General features: G+C 44.0%; 1 long non-coding RNA gene across 2 annotated transcripts; it reads right to left on the bottom strand.

Annotated features, from left to right (window-relative positions):
* Window positions 1–263: 263 nt before the first annotated feature.
* Window positions 264–27,442, bottom strand: LOC144158365 (uncharacterized). 2 transcript variants are annotated; one of them, XR_013320036.1, is made up of 5 exons: window positions 27,345–27,442; window positions 26,500–26,532; window positions 8,137–8,201; window positions 2,536–2,622; window positions 264–430 (listed from the first exon to the last, which is right to left on the bottom strand). It is a non-coding gene; the product is annotated as an uncharacterized LOC144158365 (long non-coding RNA). The 2 variants fall into 2 exon arrangements; XR_013320035.1 differs by lacking the exon at window positions 8,137–8,201 and having other exon boundaries at window positions 27,345–27,395.
* Window positions 27,443–27,873: the final 431 nt, after the last annotated feature.

The raw sequence follows: 27,873 nt of genomic DNA, 5'->3' as shown, positions 1-27,873 counted from the left end.
TGTGCTTTATTGTGCGATGACGTATGTACGTGCGTGCTTGCCAGTCGCCGGAGCAGCTTATCAGATAGCCCCGCAATGAAAAATCTGCACTTAAAACACTTAGGTGTTTGTTTTGATGGTGCCTAAGTCTTGGCTTTAAATAGGACCAAAATGCTCATTCACTCAAACATTACAGGTCTCGCTTCATCACTTTCGGGGTGAGTGAAAAATGCTCACGCCCGCAGTTTATTCGTGATGCACAGAGAAGGGGCCAAGTTGAGAAATTTTCTTTATTATTCCACCACACAGCCGTTTCGAAGCAGACTCATCACACAGCCATCGCACGATCCGGAGCCTCTTATCCCAAAACACTGTATATGCAGAGGCCAGTAGGCAATACCGGCAATTCAGCGCATAAGTACCCACTGCAGCACTTTTGGTCCCTGGAGCACTGAAAAATGTAGCACTGAATGTAGCACTGAAAAAAGCGTACGAATGCTGCTGACCAGCGGTCATTCTAAAATGAATATTTGGGAATAAAGCAAACTTCCTTACTTTTTGAGATACCTGGGCAAAATTGGCTCGCAGACCAGATCTCTCTCAATTTTTTTAGAGGCGGAATGGGCCATTTCTAACATTCCAGCAATATTTGTCTGCACACTTTGCTTTAGTTTCTGCCATCGAATTCAGACTTCTTTTTACAGAAAATTGTTTCGCTCAAATCACCCAATTTTCTTCTCACCTGCATCGTTTGTATTAGCCTTGTAGACTGTAGCAACAGAATAAAACAATCACATAAAATGTGAGATACCACCACGCCACCACTACAGATGCTCTAATGAAGCCCAAAACGTCAACCAAGTCATGTTTCGCAACTGAGTAGTAAGGCGAAGATGCCCATTCGGTATAGAATGTTTTGTGGCCCTTCACTCCAGTGGGCCTACCATACAAAGTGCAGTCGCGCAGTGTGCGCTCGGTCTTTCGTATGTAGTACTGCAGCTAAGACAGAGTTGCGCAACGCCATCAAGGTTAGTGCTTTATTCGTAATATGATTTCCCTCGAACGGTTCACACTACTTCCAGTTTGAAGCGCTGCTTTAATCACGGAAATGTCACTCTCTTTTGGGCTTGTTGGTCGTGAACCAGCTCACTTTTTACACTGTACTATATTTTGGTGTTTACCATTCTGTCGCAGAAATCATTGTTACCACATTGTTTTCGGCACTTTCGAAAGACTTTTAAACACCGGTAGATAATGATGTTTCAATAACAGGAATCGTAATGAAAATATTACCAGGGGTACTGCTGTAAAGAGTTCAGTCGATGCTGAGGATTCTGGTGAACTTTAATTAGTAGATACTAGTTTCACCAGGCTTTGCTTGGTATAATTGTTTTCATTTCTGCGGGTCGGTTCTCTTTTAAAAATAAAGTGCGTCTGTATTGTTACAGTCACTATTGTATAAAAATGTTGAATTATTGTAGTCTTTTTTTTCAGCGTGCTACATAATTGCTGTTGTCTTATATCGGTCCTAAGTGGGGCTCAAACTGCATTGAACAAGTTTTTTTTTCCCGAACACTCTCGCATTGTATTTAGCACTTTGCAGTAAAAAGCAAATATTTAAATCTAAATTAATTTTAGGTGTGCAAGCGCCGTTTCCTTGTTAGTACTGGCACATCAAAGGCGTTTCTCTAAGCACAGTGAACCCGGCATGTTTTTGTGCGAAGGTATCGTCATAAATGGCTGCACGACACCATATACCTGAGTTTTATATCACCGAAAAAGTACATTTTTGTAAATTCCTTGCATAGGCGAGATTTCCGTCCACTTTTGTTGATGATGAACTCCGCAAGTTTATTGCTTATTTTTGAAAACCTATTACATGACCGATGTTTAAAACACCACATTTGAACCCTTTTAGCGTATTTCTTACAGAATGCGTCCACCTTGTCTTTTCCTTTTGCAGTTTTCACGTTCCCGCTAGTATTATTGAAATATTGAGCATTTCACAGGCTTTCTTCTGCAAACCTGATTACTCTACTTCAGTCATTTTATGACACTCTCGGAGCCACATTAGTGCCGTCGAGCTCCATTGTAGTTGAGTATTTAGCTAAATACCTGCTTATCTTAATACGTGCCTGTATTAATAAATGAGCTTTTAAAATAGAACCTAGATCTTATCGTATCTATGGCATTTATTGTGTAAAATCTGAAACATACTTCAAAAACTACAATTAATAAGCAGCCGGACACTTGGCAAATCACAATAAAATGTATCTATGTACTGGCTACCGTAGTCGCCTTTACATGATGACAAAAAGTATTGAGTAGGTATTCACAAGCGGGCGCGCAAGTGTTTGTGTGGTTGTGTCTGTAGGCGTCGGTGCATGCGTGCGTGCGTGCGGGTGCGTGTGTGCATGAGTCAGTTTGTATGTATGTGCATGTGTGTAGCTGTGGTCGCGTGTCTATGAGGCTGCGTACACGTATGGAAGTACACGTACACGTATGGAAATACTGTTCGGCTGCGTACACGTATGGAAATACTGTTCATATTCTCACCACATCGCCGGCGCATCCCTCAGCCAAAGACTCTGCTGCCCTTATTGCCACGGAAACAATGATCGCCATCATATGGTATCTGAAAATCTATATGCAGGCCAAAATTAGTCTTGGTCACGCCAAAATTAGCCTTTATAAGTGTTATGTTTTCCAAACATTCCTGTAAAAAGCACCTGACTTAATAGCATCTGATCAAGTCTTTAAGCAGAAATTATAACATTCCCAAAAGTACTCATATTTTGCTTCATAAATTAAACCAATAAGACATGTCTCCTAGAACGTAATAGTAGGCAAATATTTTTCACCCGCTCATATCGTATATTTTACCACCAGCCTTGATATGTTTATTTCGCGTGACTGGCTATGTCTGCAAAAAGCTGCCATTACATAGAGCGAAAGTGTAGTCCCACTGCAACCTATTGGCAATAAATAGAATTACTGCTTCAGTGGCTAAAGTCATCAGTGTACAATGTCATATTTTGTTCAGCCAGCTAGCATACAAACAAAACCCACTTTGCACATCTACATCGAGAAAATAGGTCTGTTAGAAACACCAGATGGTACCTTTTCGCTCTTGTAAAGTATGATACTGGCTCCCGCCCATAAATACTGTGCATTGGCTTGTTTAGAAACTTTATTAAAACGGTTCACAACAAAGAATATTTCTCTGATGATGACAAGGCTTTTTATAAACTAATGTGGTTTTTCTTTTTGATTTAGATCCGTGCTTTGAACACATACTCATTTTGTTAGTAAAATGTTCGTTGAATAAATGATTCAACGAACATTTGATTCAAATGATTCAACCCGCGCACCGCCATGGTGGTGCTGCGATATTTATTTCTGACACGATATCTTATTTCCGCCGTACTGACATTTCCATTTCTACCCCAAAGTGCGAGTCTGTCTGTCTTGAGCTTGGCACATGCTTTCTTCCCTCAGGTAAAAACACTATCGTTGGCTCCATTTATCGCTCGCCTTCCTCGTCTTACGCTGACTTCTGTAGCGAACTTGACCGTATCATTACTTCCTTGAATGCTGAAAATAAAAACATTGTAATAATAGGTGATATAAACATTGACATTACGAATATAAATGACGGCAGTTGTTCAGACTACGCAGGTTGCATACTTGGTCATGGAATGGACTCGCTGATAATCACGCCCACCCGTTGTAACCCACATGGCACGGGCACTATCATTGATCATGTTTTATCAAACATCCTTTCGTCCCAACAAGCGGGTGTCGTTCACCATCACATCACTGATCATTACCCGGTCTTTCTTTTGGTAGAGAGCGCTCACAAAGCAAAGCCGAATGCAGTTATAAGGTGTGCGTTCGATAACAATAAATTCATAGAAGTTATATCAAGTACCCACTGGAATAATGTATTGCAAAATACTGATGCTGAAAACGCTTTTAATTTGTTCTGCGCAAAAATAACCGAATGCATTGACATGTGCACGACCGTAACTTCCAATTTTCGATGGTATTCTGCGCCCAGAAATCCGTGGATAACAAACGGCCTACTACGCAGCATACGGAAAAAAGATAACCTTCATAAAAAGGTTAAAGCTCAACCTTATAACCTTGCTCTTAGCGCCCGCTTTAAACGTTATTCGCATACTCTCACCACTTTAATTAAATAGGCTAAGCGAAATTATTACCAAAATGAGATACTCAAAAACGGCACGAATACCCACAAAAATTGGCAACTAATTAAACAGTTTTTACATGTGTCTGAAACGACATCCCCTTTATCGAAAATTACTGACGGCAATAATGTTTTAACTAACCCATTCGACATTGCCAATGCGTTTAACAGGTTCTTTTCCAGCAGTGACCAGCAACCACAACTTAATTGTAACTATGGCTCCTCCTGCGTTCAGTCTTTCTTTCTAAGCCCGACAACAGCGGAAGAAGTTTTTAAGGTTATAACAAGTTTAAAAAATACAGGCCCCGGATTAGATAATATAACAGCTTCGAAAATCAAATTGGTTGCTCATCAGTTATCCGGCGTTCTGGCACGGATTCTTAACGATATATTCAAAAGTGGTGTTTTTCCCGAACAGCTTAAAAAAGGCAAAGTTGTCCCTGTTTTTAAGAAGGGGGATTCTACCCTAATGGGTGATTACCGTCCAATAACTATTCTGCCGTTTTTTAGCAAGCTAATTGAAAAACTTATTGTAATCCGCCTAATGAACTACCTCAATAAATTTCAAATTCTAACACCGCAACAATTCGGCTTCCGCCAAAATTACTCAACAGAACTTGCCCTAATAGAATTCACCGATGCAATTAAAAGTTTATTGATAACGGGTCTTGGTGCGGGGCAGTTTTCATAGATTTCACGAAGGCGTTTGATACAATAAACCACTTAATACTTTTTGCGAAACTTGAATCAATTGGAATACGGGGGCCAGCTTTAACACTTATTCGCAGTTATTTGTCTGATAGAACACAGGTTGTCAAAATTTCTGACGCGTTTTCCTGCCCCAATAATATTAATCAAGGCGTTCCCAAGGAATCTATTCTAGGACCGCTTCTTTTCCTAATATACATTAATGACCTCCGGACTTGCCTCAAAACTTCGCACTGTATTCTTTACGCAGACGATACCACGATATTTGCGCACGATAAAGACCTAAACAATCTAATATTAAAACTCAACTCGGATTTGCAAAACCTCATCTCATGGTGCGAAAACAACTGTCTGCGCATGAATCCTACCAAAACTAATTTTATGATTTTCCACACCCATAACAAACGGCTTTTCACCACCCCGCAAATAAAACTTGGCGATCTCGCTATTTCTGCATCCTGCACTGCGTCATTTCTTGGTGTTGTGCTTGATTCGCAGTTAAAATTTCATGCACACATTAAATCAGTTACAAAGAAATTAGCATTCGGGACACGTGTATTAATTAGAACACGGCATTACTTCCAGCCACATATTCTTCGGTCACTGTATCACGCATTTATTCATAGTCATCTCACTTACTGTTTGTCGTCATGGGGCAATACATACTTCACGCATTTGTCTTGCCTACAACGTCTTCAAAATCAAGCAGTTCGTGCATTAACTTTCAGCCACTTCAGGGCCTCGGCTACAGGCATTTATGATAGCCTGAAGGTCCTACCTCTGACATGTTCTTTGCAGCTGACATTAGGTCTCCTAATTTACCGTGCCCGCCAAAACAGTGTCGTTACTGGTGCTTTCGCCACATCTTCCCTTACTAATACAAATATTACCCGGTTCTCTGAACAACATAACGTATTACTGCCGAAAGCTAACACCAACTACGGTAAGCAAACTGCCCTTTTTTCAGCCATAGCACTCTGGAATTCTTTGCCGGTATCAATTAAGTCATTGCCTTCTCAACATACTTTTTCCAAGTGTCTGAAAACATACCTACTCGAAATGTACTTAGGTGATTCTTAAAATTGTTTTTTCTGTGTACCTTTTATATTTTGGTTGTATACTTCTTTCCGAATTTAACTTCGGATTTTTGGCGTTTTTTATACCGATGATTGCTTAGATATTTATAGGTTATTGTACTATCACGTGATCCTGATTTCTTGATGATCGCAACCTGAATATACATTTTGATTTGCATTCCTAGTTTATTCGTGTAGTATTGTATACTTCCTAATCTTTGTGCTTCAAACTCTCGCAAAAATATCAAGTGTTATTAAAATATTTGATTTTCTTCGCCTGACCCTGACATGCTAATGGTTTTTATTACTTCGTGTGCATTCCGTTCTGCCATTATATTAACTTTGTCTTGTGTGAATTTTGAGCCAGGAGGTCCCCCTGACAGTTTTTACTTCGGGACCTCCTTCTGTACTAACATCAATAACGCATTTTGTAAACCAAACATTTATTGAATAAACCTTGAAACCTTGAAACCTTGAATCTGGTCACTTAACATTTATAATTCGCAATGTGTTCAGTGGTGCAATTGTATTATTAAATTTGGGAGTTGATTTCGCCCAATTATGATGTCGCGCATTTCTTTTATTCATTATTTTGTTGTTATGTAAGTTTCGAGCAACAATCACTTAACATCCGTTTTTGCATATCTGTTGGTTGGGCCTTCACTTCGAGGCTCATGCTTTTTATCGATATATTTTTGCAACATTTCACTGAATGTCGACCTTGCCGGAAATTTCTTTAAACAAATGGCACTGCTCTGCTTCCTGCTTCTAACAAAAATGTATATTAGTCTGTAGTTAATAATTTTCTATAACAATGAAAAAATCAAGAAGCATTGAGTAACTATTTTTCTGACAATAGTGTCAGGTAAGTAGGTGAAAATTGTCGCTACTTTTTCAAAATAAACGTCACAGTATGTTAATCACTTTTATAAATATTTCAGCACGCTGGCCATCCTAAAACAGCCTAACGTTGAATAAAATATTTTCAGTTCCTTTCTGGAAAACAATACTGAAAAAATGCCGTTAATGTCTTCGAAATGCGTCAAAAAGTCGCGATACAATTACGTTTTATTTGAAAAATTAAACAACATAACGCGGAAAGGTCCAGTAAAAAACAGACGTTTGTTAACACATTACCTGTAAGTATAGCACCGGTGAGGATCTCTGCACCGAATTGCGAAAGAAACATAATCCAAGAAATCTGGACACAAGGGCGACCAATTTGAAAACTGGTGGTTTAAAAATGAAACCTCCCAAAGCATTTTAATTACGTAGACGTCCGTTATCACGATTTTTTTCAGAGATCGGCTTCCCTGTTGGATGATTGCAATTATCATCTTGTTCCTCCGTATAAGCACCATATTGCTTAGTATGTAAGATCCACGCCAATTTGCTATGGGTTTCATAACTTGCAACCCTACGTTGACTGTTTCCAACTGCCCAATACTTCTGGCATTTGACCTCCATGATTTTCTAATAGCTTCGAAGAGACCCTCAAGTTTGCTTGTTTAAATCATATGCTATCTGAAACACAAGTAGCAGCCGTTGACTACGATCTAATACCTGGTTTATGAAAAAATAGGCCCTGAATATGCAAGGTCAATAAAAACTAATGATTTTTCTGACGAGTGCTTCTTATTGACCAATGTACCATCAAGCAGTTAGAAATGTTTTGCGTTTCACACTTGCCGAAAACAGCGCTGAGATATTCAAGCACCCGTATCTTGCAAAGCATAATTTCTTAAAGGTGTATCTGAGCCCTTAGCGCAACCACAAATGCAGTGATGAATGAAACGCACGCCGAAAGGCTTCCAGGCGTCTCGGGAGGGTGAAAGACCTGGTGGTGTAAAGCGGTCCTCTGTTGGCAAAGCGCAAGTAAGTGCGCTGTTGTTAAAGCCGTTAGCCCTGCCCATTCGGACGAACAGAGTGGCGCTAAAACGTCACCAAGTTATGATAACTGTGTATTACTACAAAATAAAATTCTGAACTGCATAATTTCTTCCTCCCAATCTGACCACCTGGGGATGTTTATTATTATACTTACCATACCGTTCAGACAATATTATGTATCAAGCAGAATTATAGTTTCTTTTGTAAAATAGTAGAAGAACAACATACATGAAAAACACGTATAAAACGAACGTTTTTGAAATACTTTCTTACCGGTGCAAAGAACTCCATGGTGAAAGAAGAAATCGGGGAGTGAAAAAATTGCATGAGTCACGCAGCTGAAATTAATTAGTGCGAGTTAACAGACAAGCGTACTCTATATTTAGAACAAGTAGGAATCATAAAATCGCAATATTTTATTTTTTTTAGAATCAATATCAACACCTAAACATGCGTATTATATGCACATAAAATTCGTTTGTGGATCTAAAAAACTAGGGTGGGATTCAACTCCACTTAACTGCTGTAGATACAAAACAGATGTTTATTACGCGTTGGAAAGGTTTAGGGTTTTTTGGAATATATTTTCTTCAAGAGAGTAAAGAAATGCATTGCGTCAGTTTCAATAACGTGAAGCTATGCTAACAAGTAAAGTGTTAGGTAATGTATGGGTGGTTCATAATTTGAAAACGCGTTTGGCCCACTTCAAGAGCAGTTGCCGGATACGTAGCAGTTTCAGGTTTACCGATCGCAAAAAAACTCTGCCCTAACAACTCCCTCACAGCCACTAAGAAAAACTTGAGCGTGCATCCCACAGTGTTGTGATGATCCACCGGAGTTTTCAAAATTGAATAGCAGAGTACCCACGGATGCCGCTGAACGATTTTGCAGGGGGCTTTTAAAGCCGATTCCTCCATTCACGGGAACAGACTCCAATCACGTGATTTCTTGCTGACCTCGTCTTTAAGCGATCCAATTACACCCGTAAAGAACTCCCGTATTGTGATTAAACGGTTTATCAGCATCGGAGCTTTGATTTTTTCGAGCATGAACAAAATATCCGAGTGAGCTTACAGAGCACGAAAAACGTGTTGCGGGTACACTCATCCTTTATCGTTGCGGCGGTATTTTAGATTACAAAACGGAGACCAATTAAAGCTTCCTTTTGTTTTTGGAAATCAAGGTCTATTATTTCGAGAAATGAAAGCCGAAGAAGAGAACAAAGCTGACTGAAAAGGCTGAGTGTTTTCTGGTTTATTGAAAAAGAAGAAGTGGTGTATTGGGAAATATCAATTTCATTATCCCACTTCCCGACGAACATTATTCTTCCGTAAACAAATCACGGTTAGCGAAAATTTTAGTGTCTATGGTGATATTAGTAACACGTGGACCTCTATCTGCATATCAGCGGAATTACTCTAACGTTAATCAAAATAAAAGCTTAGGCCTTGAATAAATGACGACGCTGTCAGTAACAACGTAAGAATTTTCATTTTCTACATGACATTGTTCTGCACTGAGAAGCCATGGAAAACAGCACTGTTATGATGAGCAGCCAGTATTTTTATCAATCCACATGTTCAGAATTTGGTCACCGAGTAATCGAATTGCAGTCGTGCTTTAAAATAAACACAGCTGATACACAGGAAATGCCGCGTAGAGGTCACGCGGATTTTTGCTATGGCGACATTTTTTTCACTGACAGCTACGGCATGCGGTGCGCCGGGAATAACGTGAGGCGTCTTTGGAATGCCACGACTCCATTTTTGAGGTCATCACGTTAACGTTTTTTGCTTAGCAACGTTTGTATGTGGGATAGTTAGTATCGGTGATTCATAAATTTGTTTAGCCCAAAAAACATACAAGCACAGAAAGACGTGACCAGCAGAGGCGCTAACTTCCAACGCAGCATCATTGACGAGGGCACAATTTCAAACATGCAGACGAAACATTACACTGCAATACAAATCAGAAAATTATAAAGCATTAAATTCGCAGCCCAAGTGGATCCCCGAAGAATGTGACGTGGAAAGAGGCAGCAGATAGAATTTACTATGGTGGAAGCCACTCCCCATTCAGAGCACCACGTGCTCTCACGTAACCATTTTTTTATTTTGATGCGATTGTAAACTTCTTTGGGATAAAGCGCAAACACAAGTGATCCACAAATGACTGGTGCAAAAGTGCCGCTCTTAGAAAAAGTGAATGATTAAACTTCATACCTTACGACATCGAGCCACAAATGATCATTATTGCAATAAAACCTACTTAGCCTCGCACAGGAAATCAAGGAATGCCAACTCCCAATAACCCAAATTCGAACGGAACAAGCCATTACTGTGCTGTTCATGGTCCACCAGGTGGCAAACGCGTATGTGTGGAATGCCGACTCCACTAAAAAGGCCCTTTTACAGTTGTTGATCATAAAATGAACAGACTCCGCGGGGTCCCTAAAGGGACACTAAACGAGTTTCAATACATTGCGAGATTAGTAGCGCAAATTGAAGTGTTGTGTCTCAAGTCTATGTTCCGAAGTCTCTCGCTGCGTTTACTCGACTTTATTCAATAGAAAAATCAATTCGAAAGCTGTTCTCATCTCTGCATCCTTCTTACTATTTTTCAAGAAGTTTTGCATGATTGCGTAGGAAATAAACAATTGCTAATAACTTTCAGGAAATTGCATTTATTTGGCAATAATGTGGTTTATTGCAGACCGCCTAACATCATCAGTGCATTTAGTGGAGAGTTCCGCGGTGTGATATGCTGTTCGCAATGTATGCGACATGGCACCGGCCACACAACTGCTTCCGCTGGTATCTGGAGTCGGCGTTTTATCCTCGCATTCTGGACTGCGACATTCACAGTTCGATATAAATTTAATCTTTACAAACAAATATGCAATATTTTTTTTACTCGTACCCTGTTTTGTACGCAGGGAGAACTGGTTTACAGGGACAGATTTTAAAGAGGTAGACTAATATAGCTCTCCTATATGTTTACTAAACTTTTTCCACATGTAACAAGTAAGCACTTTGGTGTTAAAGAAATTTACCGTTGACCAATATTAGCTTATTTGTATTATTGAGTGATTTATGGCAGGGTTTAACATGCCGACGCTACCCAGGCGATGTGTCGAGCCCTAGTGGAAGGCTCAGGATTATTTTGACCACCTGGGGATCTTTAACGTGCTCCGAAATCTCGTACACACGGGTATTCTTGCTTTTCGCCACGATCAGAGAAGCGCCTGCAGCGGCCGGGAATTGAACCCGCTTCTTCGTGCTCAGCAGCGCAACGCCTTAGTCACTAAGCCAGTGTGGCGAGTGAAAAAAAGTAAAATACTGTTATTACCTATATGGGAAGCTTGTATCACTTTTAGCTACGGAAGACATTGGAAAGCAGCTCGTCTGTAACATAAGAAAAGCAGCTCGACTGTAACATAATAAATGTTTATATGGTCTGACAGTATATACACTGCGGAAAAGGAACTCCTGGCCTCCTCTTCGAAAGTTCATATCTTCCTAAACGACTGCAATGGTTAACGTAGTCCCGCGAAAGCGTAGTAGTAAAGGCAGCCACATTTATTTCTGCTGGCCTAACCAGTGATGACGGCTTGTAACAGGCATGCTGTAATGTACTGCCAGTTTCTTGCGAAAACGGTGAAAATTAATGGATGAACGAATCAACGAACTAGTTTATTCCGCATGCCGAAATAAGCGCTGTTCATTCTTGAGAGACCACTGAAATTTTAGATTGACTAAATCAGTGCATTGTATTACGACGAAGCCTTCCGCATGTTGTCATAGCAGATACAGATTTGCAAACAGTGCTCAACATGACCGGATATTCTGCTGATAACACCCACACCCATCAACCAGCGACCACACAAAAATATTTGCCCCAATCCACCCTGCGAATGTAGGGTAGATTGGGAAAGCTGTATATGGCCCCCAAAACAATTACACATGCGACGTCACTTAAATTTTCTCTCGCGGTTCTACAAATAGTGAAACCAACTACAAGTGAAATACTCATAGCCACACCCTTTATTATGTGACAGCGATATTCTTTGCTAATGTTAAATTAATGCATGACGCATGAACGGTGGTTCGTTGAGATGTATTGTCGTAGCACATGAGTGGAAACTCCTCTTTATCGAAATAAAAAAAGCTCAAAGTCGTTGTTACACGATGTCACTTCTCGGTCTTTGCCGCCGCCAACGAAAGCGACGAGATCAACGGCAGAGACGGCGAAGGTGGAAATGGAGAAAGCGAAGGACGATGAGGGGAAATACTTGTTTTCAGAGTTGTGAACGGCCGAGAGGGCGGAGCAGGAGGCTAGTTTCTTCGGGTCTTAGATCCTTCACTGAAGTCCATATGCACTCCGCGCCGCTTGTGCTCTGCCCACCAGCTGAAGCTGGGTAGGTAGAGTGGGATTGGACAGCAGCCTATCCCATTGCTCTTCTTGGGTAGATGACGAGAAGAGAGGAAGGTGCTCAGGGCTAAGACGCACACCCAGATTTTGTGGCTCAGTGTTCCTACTTCTGAGCAAAACTTAAATTAGCTGAGTAGGGATTCGGCTGCAATAAGTGAATATGAGTGGCATGTGGGAAGCAGCCTCATTGATGAGCCGTAGGGTAGTTTATTGTTTTCTATAAAGGTCAGGGTAAGGCTACGGTAAGGTTTGTCTTTGAAGGCGATAATGCCGCGTTATATCCTTCAAAGTGACAAGGGCTTGACTGTCTTCGTGCAGCTCCATAGCCCGAGGGGTAAAAGCGTTGTCTTGTTGGTGGGTGTATTCGTTGCCCTCAATGGAAGCGAGAGCGGGCGTCCAGATGAGCTGAATAGAATCGGTTAGGAAGTGTTTTCTTCGCTAACGCAGTGCAGATAAGAGACACCCACCCCGACTAGTAATTCCGGTATGATTGCTGGGCATCAGTGACTACCTCCCGAATGCCTGGTTGAGCGAGAGGCAAGGCGATGGCTGCCTCTTCTTCTGCCGTCATGTCTTGGGTCTTCAGTGAGGCACACGCAAGGAGGTTGGTTCTGGAGGTAGCCACAATGATAGCGTATTGCTACCCTTGATTTTGGGAGGCGTCTGTGTAGATAACTGCATGATTCCCGCCTAGTGTTGGTTTTGACTGCGTGGGCCCATGCTTGTCGGCCACTTTTGCGGGTGACGGGTTGATATTTGTAAGCAAAGGGACCTCTTCTGTTCTTTTTGCCAAGAGTTCGGGAGTACATCACGCGGCGTGACAACATGTGCTGCAGGTGGCGGCGACACGCCGCAGTTCTGCTCATTCGGAGCCTTGGTTAGAAAGATGGCCCTGTATCAGGTCTTCCACCGTGTTGTGGAGCCCCATACCAAGCATCATCTGCGTGAATGTATTCATAAGAAGGCCAGTGGCCTGCTCAACCGCCTTTCTAATCATTAAACCAAGCATCTTCATGTCCTTCTTGCCCAGAAGAAGACGGCGGGGTGACGCAAGTGATTGTCGAGAGGACAAACACTTGAATTAATCGAAAGGCATCTGCCTCCTTGGGGCCTCGCTTCTTGGTGGTAACTGGCCTGATCATGTGTAGGAAATGATTGATGCTGTGTTTGAGGGGCTGCAATGTTACGTCACTCTTGGTATTGGCCTGAAAACGTAGGCCTAGGATCTTGATGCTGGGGCTTGGAATAACGGCCTGGCCATCAAGGAATATTTGAATGTCTCCCTTTATGTGGCGTTTGGCGTGAGGGCGTACGACAAGGATACCTGATTTTTGTGGTGAGAACTGGAGGCCGCAGGATTTAGCACATTGGCGTACTATAAGTGAGACCTCAAGCATTGGTGTGAAGTTCATTTATTTTTTGTAACTCCTTGCACATGGGCAAGGCGCGCACACGGCTGCTACACGTGCCCTGGGTGTAGCGCAAAGTGGCGGGACAGGTCGCGTGACGGTATCACGTGGCATTCAACGAGAATGCAAGCGGCCATTCGGCAGGTGTGCTTGGTGAGTACACCACCTGCCTTCCCCGTCTCCGCGTGCCCGTCTCCCATCTCCCGTCCCCGTCTCTCCGTCTCAATCGAAGACAACGGCGTCTCGCTTTGTTGCTGCAATAGTTCCACGTTCGATTCCTGGCGGTGCCTGTGACGTCTTTTATTTTTTCGCGGGAGTTTTCTGCTGCCACCAACTGTCGCGAAAGAACCCTTGGTGGTAGAGGTAAAAAGCTTTGCTTTAAAACCGATTCCTTCACCGAGTGCCCCAATGACACAAAAATGTGTAGCAATTTATGCAGAATCCGAGCACGAAACATGCAATAATGTGTTTGTGCTGCTCGCCGACATAAAACTGCCTCTAAATGTCAACCGATTTTTTTATTCTTCACCCTGCCCTCGTTACAGCTTAACACTATGATGAATGCTATCCTTCCTTGAGCCCCTGGTACCAACACTCTCTAATTTGCATAACTTATCCTAAAGTAGGTGAAACACCCTTGTTAATCGGGACTCCTAAATTTAAATCACAATCGACGTATGGAAGTTTATGGTTGCATCCTTGAGCCGCGGCCCTTGCGCTTCAAACGGGAGTATGGTGTTCAGGTAAGAACTCATACTGACAGCTGCTGTTTGAGCGAAATCTCTTGAGGGGTTTCTTCAGCCAGTAGAATGGCATGATCCTCCTCTTAGACCCACGTTACACAGTCACAAGTTACGGGGTGCCGTCATCAACCCACACATCAGAAACGCATATCCTTTTCGCCTGCGGCATAATTATTCCGTAGACAGACAGGATGCCCGCTGAAACACCGTACCACAACGAGATTACCTACAGGCAAGCGCGCGCTACGACACACCACACTCTCAAAGGGGGCACGTCCCGAGTAAAACTGGGGCATTGAATCAAATGACAGATCCAGGGGCTACGGAGAAACACTAAAGACCCTATGACTGGCCACACGGGCGTTAACGCCGTCCCACCGGGCGCTGGGCAGTGAGGAGATGGTTCATCTCAGTTTACGTGGCGTCGATAATGTCACCAACAACATTACGGTGAATAAACCCAGACGAGTACCCGAGTGATCAGTGCAATGTGCGTGAGAAAGGACTGTCAACCTGGTGGCACATCCAGTGGAACTGTAGCGCCGACCCAGACGGTGCGAGCTTAGAAGAGTATTCGGTGGAACTTCAGCGACCTTTTATATCTCAAGCAAGACAGACCAGTCATACGCCATACAGCAAGTCTTCGCCTTGTTAAAAAAGCACGTGCTCCCTAAACGGGCTAGTGACGAGTAGGGTCGCAGATGAAAATGCGATGCAAGGCCACGTGGAGGCGGACCCGTACCCGGCTCCCACCTAGTCAGATTTGTTTCAATAAAATCTTTTTGTATCCAGCCCAGTCCAAGATGCCAGCTGAGGCACCCAAAGCGTGGTGTTTGTTTTCATACTACTTTCCGATATCCGTCGAATTCTCCTAAAAACTGCAGTTCAGACTGCTTCTAGATAATAAAAGTTCCGAAGTCGCATTCAATTTGAGAAAACCAATCATTTAACTCACCAAAATATTAGACCAGAATGTTTAAAAAGAGTGCGATAAAGGAAGTCACATCTTGTATTTCGCAAGCAGTTGGCGCCCATTAAACATCTCATTTAAAATCTCATTGCTAGAGGGGCCACAGCCTTCATTGGCAATATATGTATATATATTAGACCGAACACTTCAGGCTGGACCTACCAGTAGAAGTCCTTGAAAGTGAAGCGAGCAGTGCAGTTATTGACTAACGCTCTACAATAAAAACAATGCGTCATTTGAGAAGTTTTATAGTCTTCCTTCTGCGTCGTGAAAGTAATACACACAGGAGCGTGGTCACACACGCTCACACACACACATATATATATATGTATATATATACATATATATATATATATATATATATATATATATATATATATATAGATATATATATATATATATATATATATATATATATATAGAAAAGGGTTGGCAGTATTCTGGAGGTCGTGGGTTCGGATCCCACCCGGCGGGTATTTTTTCACCACTTTCTTTTCGACTCAAAAAATTCTTCATCTCTTTCTATGACCCACCACAACCTCCCCTTTGCTTTCTGAGGTTTTCTTGACTGCCAACCCTTATTTTCTGTCTTATTTCACGGAGCCCCTCATTTCCCATTTTCTGATTCGCTATATATATATATATATAGCGATTCAGAAATGGGAATTGAGGTGCTCGTTTACACAGAAAAAAAGGGTTGGCAGACAAAAAAACCTCCGAAAACAAAGGGTAGCTTGTGGTGTGTCATAGAAACAGATGAAGAAATTTTTTAGTCAGAGAGAAAGTGGTGAAAAAATGCCCGCCGGGTGGGATCCGAACCCACAACCTCCAGAATACTGATCTGGTGCGATAACCACTTTGCTACCAGAGGGGCTGTTTCCCAACCACTTTCTCGGGTATTTATGTTAAGGTATTTTTGATTTCCTGCACTTAGGGGGGGTACCCCCAGTAGTCCGAGTGGAGCTGCCTAGAACCCCCAAGTGCAGAAAACAAAAAATACCGTAACATAACTAGCGAGAATGTGGTGGTGAAACAGCCCCGCTGGTAGCGTAGTGGGTATTGCACCAGACCGGTATTCTGGAGGTCATGGGTTCAGATCCCACCCGGCGAGCATTTTTTCATCACTTTCTTTCTGACTCGAAAAACTCTTCATCTGTTTCTATGACCCACCACTGCCTCCCCTTTGCTTTCCAAAGTTTTCTTGACTGCCAACCCTTATTGTCTGTCTTATTTCACCGCGCCCTTCATTTCCCATTTTCTCATTCGCTACATGCTTGGCGAGGGCCTCTGTTCTGGCAGTCTTGGTGCCAAAGGAAGCCTAAGAGGGTTCAACGCTGGTCGACCACTCTCGACATGTCGGAGACACTCGAGTCAGTGCCGGGGGTTAAAAAAGAAGGTCCCCTTCACCCCGAGTACTCCGAGTGGTGCTGGCTACCACCCCTAAGTTCTGGAAGCAAAAAATACCTTAACATAAATCTCGAGAAAGTGGTGGAAAAACAGCCCCGCTGGTAGTGCAGTGGTTATCGCACCAGACCGGTATTCTGAAGGTCGTGGGTTCGGATGCCCCCCGGCGGGCATTTTTGCCCCACTTTCTTTGCGACCGAAAAAATCCAACTGTTTCTATGACAAACCACAAGCTCCCCTTTGCTTTCCGAGGTTTCCTTGACTGCGAGCCCCTATTTTCTGTCTTATTTCACCAAGTCCCTCATTTTACAATTTCTATATATATATATATATATATATATATATATATATATATATATATATATATATATATATATATATATATATATATATATATATATATATATATATATATCTAAAAATTTAAATATATTGAGAGTCGAGGACTCGTGAAGGAGAGCGGTTTATTCCGAGAGCCGATAACCGAGGAAGACCCCATCTGGAAGCGGTGATGATGATGCCAGAAGCCAAGACGATGAAGATGAAGCGATGACAATAGGGCATCCTATCGGAGCACGGCGATTGTCCCAGTACAGTAGATTGGCCCAAGACTGTAGATTCTCCTTGTGCTCACACTTATCTCCCCCCTCTTCAAAAGCGGTCACCCGGCCGCTGTCGAGGTTAGGTCGGACCGCTGGACATACGGCTTGAGCCGCAAAACGTGGACGATTTCTTTTCCACGGCAGCGACGATCGGTAACGGCACTGTTTGGAGCCACGCGATAATTTACAGGAAACGTTTGCTCGAGCACTGTATAGGGTACGGTATACCGAGAAAGACACTTTTCTGAAAGGCCAGGGTGACGCACAGGAGTCCATAACAAGACCGCGTCCCCTGGGTGAAACGTGACGTCGCGATGAGATTCTTCGTACCGAGACTTGCGGGCGTTTTGGCTGGCTTCTGTGTTCATGAGGGCGAGACGGCGGCAGTAAGCGACACGGGAAGAGAATTGTTCCGGAACACTGGCCGTGCTGTCAACAGGTGCTGACAAGAAAGTTGAATCCAGAACGGAGGGAGGTGGGCGGCCGTAGACAAGAAAATAGGGCGAAAAACATGTGGTGCGCTGAACTGTGGAATTATATGCGTATGTTACGAACGGAAGTATTGTGTCACAATTGCTGAGATCCGGCCGGATGTACAGAGAGAGCATGTCGGATAGTGTTCGATGAAAACGTTCAGTCAAACCATTCGTTTGAGGATGATAACTGGACGTAGTTTTGTGAATGGTGTCCGCGGCACGAAAAACTTCTGCAAGAGTAGCCGACATAAATGTTTTTCCGTGGTCGCTCAGCCGAACACGTGGAGGTCCGTGGCGCAAAAATATGGAGCGCAAAAAGAACTCGGCGACTTTTACAGCGCAGCCAGTCCGAAGAGGGGCGGATTCGTCATAGCGGGTTAGATGATCAACGGCGGTCACAACCCAACGATGGCCAGCTGTGGAAATGGGCAAAGGACCATACAGGTTTATGCCGATGACTTCGAACGGTGCTGACGGACAAGGTAGCGGTTGTGGCATTCCAACCGGAGGTGACGTTGGCCGTTTACGGTGCTGGCAGGGCGCGCAGGAGGCGACGTATTTGGCGACACTGGTGGAAAGGCCAGGCCAAAAGAAACGACTTTTGACGCGGTGGTAGGTCTTGTGGAAACCTAAATGTCCGGCAGTAGCGTCGTCATGAAAAACCCTCAGAATATGCTGCTGTAGAGATCGCGGGACGACGGCAACCTACTTGTCACCGGTAGGGTCGTAATTAAAATGGTATAAAACACCGTCGAAAAGTCGAAATTTTTGCATCTGGCGGCGCAAGCGGTTGGTAAGTGGCTTCGTCGAACCGGTAAGTTGATCAATTAGGTTTCTGCAGTACCGGTCTGCACGTTGAAGGGACGGTAGATCTTCGATGCTGTCGGAATTGATTTCGTCCAAGGGTGCCATTGGGAAGAGGACTTGGGCCGCATTGGATGGCGAATCATCTTCTGGAGACACAGGGCAGCGGGAAAAGGCGTCCGCATCCATGTGCTTCTTGCCAGACTTGTATGTCACAGTAAAGTCGTATTCCTGTAACTTTAAAATCCCGCGACCAAGCCGTCCGTTTAGGTTTTTGAGCGATGAAAGCCAACAGAGAGCATGATGGTCAGTGACCACAGTGAAATGCCGTCCATACAAGTACGGACAAAATTTCTGTACGGCCCAGACAACTGCAAGACATTCCTGCTCAGTGATTGAGTAGTTTCGTTCGGCAGGTGTCAATGAGCGACTTGCGTACGCCACAACGTTCTCCACAGAGGAGGCGTTGCGTTGTAACAACACGGCACCAAGACCATGTCCACTGGCGTCTGTGTGCAGTACAGTGGCTGCCGTTTCGTCAAAGTGATGCAGCACTGGCGCAGATGTTAGCGCGTGCTTGAGCTTTTGAAAGGCGGCTTCGCAATCTTCAGACCACACAATTGGGGCAGCGGATGCAAGAAGTTTATGGAGGGGTGAAGCAAGGGCAGCAAAGTTACGACTAAAACACCGGAAATAGGAAGCTAAACCAAGGAAGCTGCGGAGGTCTTTTTGGCGGGCAGGGCGGGGAAAATTGCCTACAGCATTAATTTTCTCCGGGTCGGGGCGAATTCCGTCTTTGCTCATAACATGCCCGAGCACCTTGATGGACTTGCTCGCGAATCGGCATTTTTGGTGTTTAGTTGAAGTCCGGCGTTGGTAAGACAGGTTAGGACTTCATCCAAGCGCTTGAGATGGTCGTCAAAAGACGAGGAAAAAACGATGATATCGTCGAGGTAACACAGGCAGGTTCTCCATTTAAGGCCACGAAGGACTGTATCAATCATTCTCTCGAATGTGGCTGGAGCATTACACAGCCCGAATGGCATCACGTTAATTTCGTAAAGACCATCGGGTGTGGCGAAAGCTGTTTTTTCTTTGTCTGCCTCGTGCATGGGAACCTGCCAGTACCCAGAGCGGAGATCCAGGCTCGAGAAGTATTCAGCACCTTGTAAAGTGTCCAGGGCATCATCAATGCGAGGCATTGGATATACGTCCTTGCGTGTTATTTTGTTCAGTGCCCTGTAGTCGACGCAAAATCGTACAGAACCGTCCTTTTTCTGTACCAAAACAACAGGAGAAGACCAGGGACTTGATGAAGGGCGAACAATATTTCTCTTGAGCATGTCGTCAACGTTCTCCTGTAATATTTTCCGCTCAGACATAGACACACGGTATGGACGGCGACGAACGATACAGGGTCCGTCTGTGTCGATGCGATGTACCGCTGCTGATGTCTTCCCTAGGACAGAAGAGTACGCGTCAAAAGAACTCTGGTGTTCGGTCAGCAGAAGCAGCAATGCTTGCCTGTCCTCTGGCGGAAGGTCCGAACTGATGGCGGTGTTAAAAGCCGAAACTGGAGCGGGCGATGGGGAAACGTGGTCATCTGTCGAAATGGTTGACAGCGGAAGAACACAGGCTTCTTCATCGCCGAAAACCGAAGCGATGGTGGCACCTTGCGGCACTAAAATTTTTTCAGCAGATGTATTCACCGCGGCAACAAAAGCCGACCCACATGAAAGACGGACGAGACAGGTAGGTATGACCACTCCTTTGAGAATGAAATTGCCAGCTGGTGCAATCAACACGTCGCCATCGGTGACTCTGTCGGACGACACAGAGAAAACGGTTTCTTTGCCTGGAAAGAGCACACAATCAGTTGTTGCAACCAGGCGGTCCATTCCACTTTCCGACAAACTGGCAAGGCAGGGGTCAGTGATGTGAATGGTGGGTTGATTACAGGTGATGATTGCCGATGCTGATGACAGGAAATCCCAGCCCAAGATGACTTGATGTGCACATAGGGACAATACCGCGAACTGTATGTGGTGGCGAATGCCATCAATAAAAACACGCGCAGTGCATAGTCCAGATGGTCGCATCCTTCCCCCGTTGGCACCACGCAGAGCAGGACCATCATACGGCGTTGTCACCTTGCGTATTCGAGAGCACAAATCTGCGTGAATAACCGAAATGCTAGCCCCAGTGTCCACTAAAGCTTCAACCCAAACGCCTTCAATGAAAACCGTTAATGTGTTCGATGGTGACTCAGGGGGACTTTGAGATATTTCCTGTGATGCAGTTGGCAGGATCGAAGGCACCCTCCACCACTTGAGAGAGTCGAGGACTCGTGAAGGAGAGCGGTTCATTCTGAGAGCCGATAACCGAGGAAGACCCCGTCAGGAAGCGGTGATGATGATGCCAGAAGCCAAGATGATGAAGATGAAGCGATGACGATAGGGCATACCCTATCGGAGCACGGCGATTGTCCCAGCACAGTAGATTGGCCCAAGACTGTAGATTCTCCTTGTGCTCACAATACATACAAATATGGCGCAGCTAAAAGTATGGACCCTTGCTAGCTCTCCAATATTGCCCAACCTCACACTCTTTACTCAATCCTGCTTCTACAGTCCCATTCCCTTTCTTTGCCTCATTCCCTTTTTCACCTGATGAACTACCCCTAATAAAGGCGTGCAAGCCAGCCGAGTGTTGGCCCTGACGAAGGCAAGTGTCTGCGAAAATGTTGGCAACATTCCTGGTCGCTGCCTTGTTCAAAGATTATATATATATATTTATAGATGGATATGTATGTATTTTTACGTGGCGGCAGGGGACTGGTGAGAGGGACCATGGCAGACAGTTGATCATCTGTTTACATTATGTACAAGAGGCGATGACACAGGGCGCATCGGCTGCACACCAGCCCCCCTTTAGTCGTCGTCATCAATATCGTCGTCGTGGATAGTCCTCCATCACCCAAAGGGCCATTGTCCGCAATGGCCCGTGACTTAATCCCCCGGATCGTGACCGACCGTACATGTCAAATTGCCGTCAGTAAGTGGGTCGGGAGAAAATCGGAATAGAAAAAATGACGATGATGATGTTTAGATTTTTATGGCGCAAGCCCGAATCAGGGCAAACATTGCTGAAGGATAGTTTTTCAGTCATACAAAAACATTTCAGTGAAAGTAAACGTAAAATTATACAAAAGTCAATAAAGATTACTCGTGTGAAGGGCCACGTTGTCATGATACACGATAAGAGATGGGGTTTAAAAATTTTGGTATCAGTGAGAAACTCAAATACGCGTTTGATATAAAACATGCACTCATTTTCTAAAATCATGATGGGACTAATGGTTTGTGTTGTCTGTATAGCTGTGGGAAGTCTTTGCGTCGTGTTGTGTCAAGTACCTTGTATCGAATCAGTATGTGGGTTATGGATATACACTCTACACACCCGCTGCACGTGGGTCTTCCCGAAGCAGTCGGCAGGCGGGAGTGTGTTACTTGTCTGTGGCCTATCCGTACCCATACTCAGGTCACTTGGGCGTGTCTGCCGCGTCAGTCAGTTTTGTATCTTCCCAAGTCTGGATTTATAACATGTTGTTTGTTGTCTGTTCCCTCCTGTGTGTTTGGCATCTTTTACGCAGGAATCGTTTTATTGGTGCCTTGGGGGTCAGTGCGAGGTACCGCTGTTGTGTTTTGAGTGTTTTTACAGCAGCAGCAACACCGGCCCTTTCGTATACCAACTCGGCTCCAGTGATCCCAGCAGGGCCTGGCCCCAGCAGACGGTCACATTTAGATCTGAGGCATATGCTGACATAAAGATTTAAAAACGTGATTTCAGTGTCCAAAATTTAAAAGGTTCAACTAACGCTTTCAACAAATCTTTTCTTCCGCTAACAATTGAGGATTCTAATCGGCTTCCAAACGCAATAGCAATGAGCGTAATACTCTAAAGTTAATCAAAACTCTTTTGACAACCGCACCGTCGTAATTTCTGTGTGTAACCAGTTGCTTTTTGGCATTTTTATGCCACTTCGAATAGTGCTATTAGTTGTATAATGAGTTGTGTTATTATTATTGCCCTGTAATTACAATTCTTGAATTGTATCCTACTTTCTGTTCTTGGTCTGCAATTGCCTTTGTGTATGCTCGTTCGACCCCCCTTAAGTATTACCCTGTCATAGGCCCTCAGGGTAAATAATTGATGATGATGAATTTTTTGATGAATTCTGGGATGATAATCTACACACGACGCTAATTTATTCTGTCCAAATGATAGACTGGGCGATATTATGTTCGATAATGTGATTTAAAACAATAAATATGCCATATGCTTCCGCCGTAGAAATGCTTCAAATAACATTTATGGTTTTACAGGCATTGAACATGGTTCCGTATGGAGAAGAAAACACTGCAGTGAACGTTTTCGACGCATCACTAAAAGATTATGGAGCCCCATAATTCTCCTGGAGATACATGAAACGCTGCAAAATGGCATTTGTGTGTACCATGTTTTTCCTTAATTCGGTCAAACACAAATGGCATATTACATGGCAAACATGCCACGGGGCTACCGAATCAGTGTCAGATGTTTGGAATCTTTCTAAAAACGACAAAAAAGTATCAAAAGCATGCAATAAATCGACATTTGTGCACTGATGTCCTAAGCACCGTTCTCACACTCGACTTACAGACTTTGCACACGGCTAGTACGAACAGAACCAGACGCAAGCCGAAAGACCAAGGGATGCACTGGGTGGAGTATTTCTAAAGCTGTTTCTCTTCTGAAACCGTGTACAACACTCCTATAATCGAACCGCGAGCATACAAGGCAGGTAAACACCCGAGCCAGAGGTTGTTTGTGAGCACCATAGTAATAATGCGACAGGACCTTGAGGATATTTAGTATTTTTAGACATTTCTGTTTCTGTTTCACATGCGGGAAAAGTAAACTTTTTCATCTAGAAATATGCCTAGTAACTTGTGTTCTTAAACCACGAGGAGAAAGGCAAAAAAGGGCAGTCAAAAAATGCACCCTCTCGGGCAAACAATACATCGGCTACAGTGAAGCACCCTTCTGTTTCAGGTTTTGAAATGACCGCTCTCATGCGAAAACCTTTTCTTCTTTGCCTATATGAGGCATGTTAACATTCGGGATCATCCTTTTGAACAGCTCAAGGCCACAATTCTTGAATCTTGTTTTAAAACGACGCATGATCGCGAGGTTCCTGAGTTCTACCTAATCTATATGATTAAGTCAGCGCGGTTTGGCATCAGGGAACGTGATGGTAAACTGGCGTCTCTTTCCTCGGAATAAAATTTTGATTTCGCCTTCTTCTCTCCCTCTGCAGGTTCTGTGGACAATAGCATATTGCCGCGAACCGTGCATGGGTTTGTTTATTAAATAATTGTTTTTACTGCCGGACCACGCGCGGCTGTGTTATCTGCGTTCCAAGCGAAGTGCGTCTTATATTCTTAACTTTTGTGCAGCACGGGCTATCACATTTAGATAAGCCGACTCTTGCACCCTCACCTCTTTTTCTCTCCCAACTGCCCCTTCTTTGACGCGCCGGACACGCTCTATCACTCGCTTTGCGAATGTCCGCGCGATCCTTCCCCACCTCTACCCTCCCCCATCCTCTGGGAACAGGCTCTGGGATACTCGGACCGCGACCTCCAAGAACTGGTCACCGGTCATGACCTTGACGTCGCGGCGGCCTTATGGGCAACCACCACTCCCCCACCCTAAAACCAGAGTTCCAAAAAAGTGGATTCTCTCTCTCTCTCTCTCTCGCTTCGCATAACGTCACTAGCCCAGAACAATATTCTGTGATCTACAATGTTCTGGATGTGAATCGACGGTTACAGAAACAATTGCGCCGAAAAATAAAAGGCTGCAGAGCAGACACCGCGGCATTCCAGTTGGACGACACTCGCTTTTGCCAGTCACTTTGTTGCCCGCTGTTTCACCGCCTGTGTATTTTTTTGAGTGGTAAGGGGAGCACAAGTTCACTCCAATAAACTTGTTTCTCCTTCAAGACAACTGCGTCGTCCTTGGCTTTGTGACATCTGGTTGAGGTGCGGGGTACTAAGCCTTCATGCTCTCGATGACATTTGGAAGCCGCCGAGCCCGTCCAACCAAAGAAGGCCGCCGACTGCAAGGAGTGCTACCCGAGTTTCGTCTTCTGCAAGAAGGGCCCAAGAGACGTAACGCTGCAACCAACACCATGGTTCAAGAAACAACGTCACCAATCGTCCTGCAGCAGCCCCGAGAACCACCATTCTTCCGGGGAGCCCCCACGGAAGACCCCAAAGAATGGTTTGAGAAGCTGGAGCGCGTCCACATCTTCAACAGGTGGGACGATGAGTAAACTTTCCGGCATGTCTTCTTTTACTTAGAAGATGCTGCTGAACTTGGTTCGACAACCATGACAGCTCTTTGACCGACTGGACTCAATTCAAAAGGGCGTTCCTTAAGACCTTCACTACCGTGGTCAGAAAAGAGCGAGCTGCGCTTTTACTTACAACTCGAACACAACAACCCAACGAAGGGGTTGTGATCTTCATTGAGGAGGTGAAGCGAATTTTTCGCCGTGCGGACCCCGAAATCAGCGAAGAAAAGAAGCTCAGGTTTCTGATGCGAGGAGTGAAGCAAGAGAAATTTTGCTTGTCTAGTCTGTAACCCGCCGAAGACAGTGGCAGAATTCGCGTTGAGGCGGCCGCGATGGTGGAGACGCTCGAAATTCAAAAGATGCAGTATGACCGCCCTGTCAACGCACTGTTCTCGGAGACCATCAATGCCGCAACTGTAAGCTCCGATACAATGAGCGAGACCATCTGATTAGGGGTCAAAGAGGAGCTTCAGAAGCTTTTTCAGAAGGAGCTTCAGCAGCTTCAAAACCAGGCAGACGTAGGTTATACTTTTTTGGCGGAAATCAGCTTTTTCTATTGAAAATTGCAATTATCAGGCAGTTATTACACGTAATAAGCCTATTCTTACATGTTCAAAGCGAACTCCATGTTACTATCCGCCTTGTAAATCAAAACCCTTACATGATTCTTTTCGACTGGCCATTACTGTGCCATTTGAAAACATCGCTTTTCTAATAGCTAGGTAGAGCTCAGTTTGCTTGTTTTGATTATACACTTACAGAAATATGAGAAACAGCACGCGAGTGCAACTTAAAGGCAGCTGTATGTTCAAAACGGCATAAATATGCAAAGTCATTTAGAAACACCATTTTTGTAATAAGTCGTTTTTCTATAACATGGGGCTAAATAGGCTTTGTCTCTTATTATTACATAGAATTGACTCTATACCATTCAGACTACCGTACTGTGTATAGTAATGTGTCTAAACAGCGGGTCTAAGTCCTTAATATATTCGAAAAGCTGGGGGCTGGACGAAAAGCGCTCGCGGGACGCATTTCCGCGTCTGAGGCGTTTAAGCATCCCGCAGATGTAAAGCTGTCTCCTATTGGCAAAGCTCCAGAAAGTGCATTGTGATTCAGGAGCTTTCCGCTCGCCTTGCGGACGAACACAGTATCACTAAACGCCGCCAGATGGCGATAACCGTCCATAGCTAGGACGCACAATTTTAAACGGCCTGAAAGATGTTTTCCTGCTCACCCGACGACGGTGTTACATCTACCGATAAGTGTTTTCATTAAATTCTTCCAACATAATCTGCCTAGCATAAACTGGCTCCGCTTTCTGCAATCATTCTCTCAGTAAGAGCAACATAGATGAAACGCACATATACAATGAAAGTAGTTTTATTATGCCTTACCATTGCGGAAAAAGCCATGGTGAATTTAAAAGTCTGCAAGTAAACAAAGCATGAATAACTAAGCTACAATACAATAGTGGGACACAAAGGTTCGCAGCAATTATAGTGTGTACGAAAATATACCTGTGCATTTATTTTTTGTTTGCCAACGATAGGAAACAGGAAAATTTGATTGATTGATTGATTGATTGATTGATTGATTGATTGATTGATTGATTGATTGATTGATTGATTGATTGATTGATTGTGGTGCATAAAGCCCCGATGCTACACAGGTGATGAGGCGCGTCGTAGAGGACGGCTCCGGATTACATTTCATCACCTGGATACCTTTAAGGTGCGACAAAATCTCAGCCACAAGGGAGTTGTCGCTTTTCGCTTTTTTCAGAAAACCGACCGCCGCGGCGGGGTGCGAACCCGCGTCCTTGGGCGCATCAAAACAACGCATTAGCCACTGAGCAACCACGGCGGGAAATCAAGAATAATTACTTTTTGATCCATATATGTTTCGAGTGAGCATCTTGCAAAAAACTCGACAGTGATTGAACTTCGATTCCCTGCTGGTAGCTTTAGGACGCATTTTTATTAAATGCAGCAAACATGAACCAATTTCTTCGAAACAATCCTTAGAAAATACGAACGCATTCCGGCCGTTTCAATAAGTTAGGCTATGTAAAAGTCGAACTTCAAAAAAAATACATCGATGGTGCATAAGTTTTCTACGCGTCTGGGTGCAATTTAAGAGCAGTTGCAGGATCGGAAGCAGGGTTCACTTTAACATTCGCGAAACACTTCGCCCTATGAACTTCCTCACAGCCAACGAAAAGAAATTTGAGTGTGCTTACCACAGCGCTGTTTTGCTGACTCTGCGATCTGAAAGTTCAACAGCTGAGCGGCCGCAAATGCCAAGAGGCAACATTTCAGGGTTCTTTTAATGCTGATTCCACCAATCACAGGCACGAACATGAGTCACGTGGATTGTTGCTGGCGTCACCTGTTGGCGACGCAGTACACAGAGAATAAACTGGCGTGTCTTTCAACGCTACAGCACCGCTTTTTAGGTTTTCACGTCAACTTTTGAATTTACTTTACTGAGTTTGAGTTTCCGGTTTTTGGTAGGCGTAATCGCCTACTTTTTGTAGTGTGATAAAGGGACAAGCACAGAAAGAGGATGTGAGTACAGGCTGTCAGTTCCAACAGAGCACTATTGACAAAGGCACAGATTTGAACATGCACTCGGGTTGTTATTATATACAACAAAACAAGAAAAACGGCGGAGCGTAGTATCTTTCACACACAAAATAAACCTTACAAGGTACGGACTTCGAAATAGGAAGCGCAAAGAATTCATTATAATAGAAATCACCCCCTACA

This window comes from Haemaphysalis longicornis, unplaced genomic scaffold (assembly GCF_048455015.1).
Source record: "Haemaphysalis longicornis isolate Haplotype H1 unplaced genomic scaffold, Haemaphysalis longicornis Haplotype H1 scaffold_10, whole genome shotgun sequence".
NCBI lineage: Eukaryota > Metazoa > Arthropoda > Arachnida > Ixodida > Ixodidae > Haemaphysalis > Haemaphysalis longicornis.
Note: the sequence above shows the minus strand (reverse complement) of the source record. Positions and strands in the feature narration are given on the sequence as shown.